Source organism: Cotesia glomerata, unplaced genomic scaffold (assembly GCF_020080835.1).
Source record: "Cotesia glomerata isolate CgM1 unplaced genomic scaffold, MPM_Cglom_v2.3 scaffold_594, whole genome shotgun sequence".
In the NCBI taxonomy this organism is placed as follows: Eukaryota; Metazoa; Arthropoda; class Insecta; order Hymenoptera; family Braconidae; genus Cotesia; species Cotesia glomerata.
In genome coordinates, this window is record NW_025404231.1 from 1 (window position 1) to 4,626 (window position 4,626).

The window sequence follows — 4,626 nt, forward strand, 5'->3', positions numbered from 1 at the left end:
GCCCGAGAAAAATGTTTCTATATAATCATATATAATTGTATATAATCATATATGACTATATATAATTATATATGGAATCACATATATAATTATATACAATTATATATAGTCATATATAATTATATATAATCATACATGATTATATATGGAATTGTATATAAGATTATATATAATTATATATGACTATATATGGAGCAATATACAGTATTCAGGATTATATATAATCATACATAATTATAAATGGAATTGTATATGAGGTCATATATAATCATATATAATTATAAATGACTATATATGGAGCAATCATACAGTTCATCCAAGATTATATATAATCCCATATATAATTATATATAAGTATATATAATTATAGCAATGCAACTATATAATAATTAACATATATAAAAATTTTTTCTTTGAAAAAAAATTTTTTTTTGGTAATCACGAAAAGTGTAAAATGATGATCATAATTACAAGTTTAAATAATTCTGAAATACAAAATTTGTTACATTCTCCTATGAAGAGATGTTTTGGTCTGTAACTGCCGCTACTACCTAATAGTAAAATCATTATTTGATTTTATTATTTAAATAAGTGTTATATTATAATGAGATTCGGTCAAATAAATAAATTATGAATTATGACTATCCAAATATATTATATAATCAATTTTTTGCTAATATTTTATTTATGATAAACTCATATGATACATTATGTAGATCATAGAATCATTGTCATCTAAGACAGCAGCACAGCAGACAGAAACTTCAAGACGCACGGAGATCACTAAGAAGTTAAGCAGCATTGAGCAGGGGTTAATAGTTGGATGGGTAGACCGTTGGTGTTATAGCCGTAAAATTATAGCTAGATTTTTTGCATTATAATTGGTTACAGAGAAATTGCGTAGGATCATAATTAAATACCCCATATCCTCATAAAATTAACCCAATAATTAATCAGATGTAATAAATATATAATTAAATATTGTTATATATAATTATATATGATTATATTTGGCCATTTTTCATATATAATCATATATATATAACCAATTTATATATAAATATATATACTCATTATATTGTTATAAATATTTTTCTCGGGGAGTGCCTTGGTACTCTGAGCTATTGTGAAACGAATCTTTTCTTATATACAATTTTGTAGCAAATTTGATGTACTAAAAAGTCAAGAACCAAATTTTTGTATTTTTATCGTGATGGTTCACTCTGAACAAAGCTAAAAAATTAGAAAAATAGGATTTTGTTGGTCTGTAACTTTGAAAATATTGATGATACCGAAAATTTTATCTGGATGTTTTTGTGTAGTGCGTTAAATGGACTACAAAAATTGTCATTTGTTTTTTTTATTCTTATCTTGCTTGGATAGTTTAGCTAAAAATTACGAAAACAGCACGAAATTTGGGGAAAATTGATACTGTAAAGCTTTATAAAAAGTCAGGCTTCGATGGTAAGCAATATGAACCAATGAAATTTTTTCGTTCAAAAATTTAATCCCAAATGAGGTCTAATAATAGTTTATTTTATGAAAACTGAAATCTTCAGACGTTGCGGCAGTAAAATGAAAAAAATGCCTTTCTCCTCCGTGCTATTTAAAATGGGGAAAAACTTCAGAATCGATTAAAAATTAAGAACTCTCTTTTAGACAGGCCTGTCTCGGCATCTTCTACGATATTATTTAGAGCGGAAAGTGAAAAAAAATATCCGATTTTTTCTCGGCACACCCTAATATACATATATAGCAGCAGCATATATATAGCAGCAGTTGTTGTATATATATATATATAGTTATATATATATATATATATATAATATATGAAGTATATAAATATATAATATATAAACATATAAGCGAAAAATTGATGTGGGTACCAAAATGAAAGGTCCTCGATGAGTAAGCATAATGTCGGAGTGAGCTTATATCTGTAAAAATTCTCAAATAATTCACAAGATATAAGGTTGGCATTTATTAATTATGTAATCTAGAAATTGAGTATTTTCTCTTAATGATATTCTCTTAATAATATAGATGATAGGATTACAATTAATTAAATTATAATGGAACCATCAAATGATGTTTCATAATTTTATCTTGTGAAAAATATTAATAATTGATAATAATAAGACTTTTTAGTAACCCAAATCTTGATGATTGCTATTTTGATAATCATAGTCAATCATTCAAAATAATCAATAACAGCTCTAATATTTGGAAATTTTTATCATATATGGATTTAAACGATTGTGTTATTATTTGTTTTAATATTTTAAAGGAAAAAATGCTCATCACTAAAATATGGATGCAAATAAAGAATTGAATTGAATAAATTTATATTATTTTTTCTTTCAGAATTTTTACAATCTGAGATGGTTACAGTTACCATCTTCGATTAGAGCAGTTATAATTTTTAATAATTACAATTATCATTTTCGATGGTAATCATTACCATGATTAATAGTAACTAGTACAATTGTCAATGATAACACCTATTATTTTGTGACTAATTAATTTTATTACTATTTCAAATTAGTAGGAGTTAATATTTTCGTATAGTAAATACTATTATTAATTTTTCTCTTTGTAGGGCAGTAAGTAAGAAATATCTCATATCACAGGTGATTGTTGGCCGACACGAAGCCGAGGTCAACAAACATGTGATCTGAGGCTTTCTTATTTACTGCCTATGGTGTGTATACTACTTTTCTCCTGGACGGAGGCGGAAAGCGGCAACTTCGTTTAGCGCAGCGGGGCTAAAGTTGACGCTTTACGCCCGGAAGGGAGAAAAAGTAAATAATACAAATTCGTATCGAAAGGAAATAAATTTTTGAACTTTAAGGATGATAAATGATGAAAATTTTGTCAATAACCACGAAATTGGAACACCGAAAAGACGGATGTGGAGGATAAAAGTACCAAATTCAGTAATGGGTAATTAAAAAAAAAATTTTCTTTTATTAAACGTTATTATTACATAAATAGGATTTATTACAATTACATAAACATTTAAACAGGAGAAAAAGCTTAGATGCCTCGTTAATCGGTGATAAAATATCTAAAGAATCATCAGGAAATATTCATAAAATGTGGCAACCAATGCTGTGTGTCCAAAATGAAATAGCTACTAAATCTGTCAAGGAGAACTTGGATATAATCGAGAATAATTTAGACGAAGTAAAGCAGTTAAGCAAAGAGGAAATGAAACTCAAGGATGAAGAACTCGATCTGGACTTGGAAGAAATTTCGCCTGAGGTGATGGAGTACGCTAAACGGGAACTTGGTGAAACAGATGAAGTCAAGTGTCAAACGTTACAAGAGCTAAGAGATATGCGATTTATGGTAATTATTATCATTTTAAATTCTAACAATGAACATGTGCTACTGTCTCTCTCAATTTTCACGGTATAGTCTTGAGTAGTTTCTTTTGAAGCGCTGCACCTGCTATTTTCGACTACACGGAAAAAGAAAACAGGAATAATTACATTATAAAAATGTAAAATCGGTCCTGTCGTAATCAAAACTAGAAAAAATTACAGTTTGAAATAACATTTTCTCTAAATCTCAATTTTTGAATTTAATTTTCAGAGCTTTTCAATGTAAATATTACATTCTACAATGTAAATCTTATAAAATCTGTAATGTAATTACAATCTGAAACTGTAATTTTTCTCCAGTTTTTCATCACGAAAGCGCCACGTTGCATTATATACTGTAATTTTTTTCGAGTTTTTTTGCCGTGTACCAAAAAATCGGAAGGTTATCATATCCCAAAGGGGCACAAATTTTTTTTTTAACATATTACCGTCTCGATTTACATCACGTCTAAAAGTTCTCAAATAATGTCATCGAACTATTTCAAGTTACCAACTGGCCACGGAAAGAAAAATATGGGAACCATTCTCATACTCTCATGGGAGCAGTTCCCAGGCAATTATAGGAACTGTTCTCATAATTATAGAAAATTTTCCCAGAATTATGGGAAAATTTCCCATAATGATGGGAATGGTTCCCATAATGGTATAGGAATGGTTTCTATAATTATAGGAATTATTCCTATACAATTATAGGAACCATTCCTATAATATTATGGGAAATATTCCCCTAATGATATAGTAATGGTTCCTATATCATTATGGGAACTATTCCCATAATGGTATAGGAAGGATTCCTAGAATATTATAGGAATCATTCCTATACCATTATGGGAATCATCCTCAAAATAAAATAAAGATAAAATCTTCGTGCAGAGTGAGTTCGAAATGAATCCTATAATATATACACTAGACTGCGTCAGAATAAAAAAAACTTTTTTTTTTGAGTAAATACATCTAAAAAGTTTCTTTGTTAGACCAAAAAAAACCTCCTAAAAGATGAACTTGATATCTTGAAAATTGAGCTGGCGCATGGGGGGGGGGGTCACCTTTCCCATTTAAAATACATTGAAAAAAAACTTTTTTCTGTATTTTCATTGTAAATCGTCAAAAAATTTTTTCTTTCAAATTTCCCTTTTCGTCATCTTGTAAGAATTAAATTCTCTACAAAAAAGTTCTCTTTCATTTTTTCGCTAGAATGCATAGGAAAAAAGTTACAGGGCTTTAAAAAACGAAAATTATA

The 4,626-nt window shown here is 28.0% G+C and overlaps 1 long non-coding RNA gene across 1 annotated transcript; it reads left to right on the forward strand.

Moving 5' to 3' along the window:
* Positions 1–2,575: 2,575 nt before the first annotated feature.
* On the forward strand, positions 2,576–3,191 carry LOC123274708. Its single transcript, XR_006511559.1, has 2 exons — positions 2,576–2,943; positions 3,027–3,191. It is a non-coding gene; the product is annotated as an uncharacterized LOC123274708 (long non-coding RNA).
* The last annotated feature ends 1,435 nt before the right edge of the window (positions 3,192–4,626 follow it).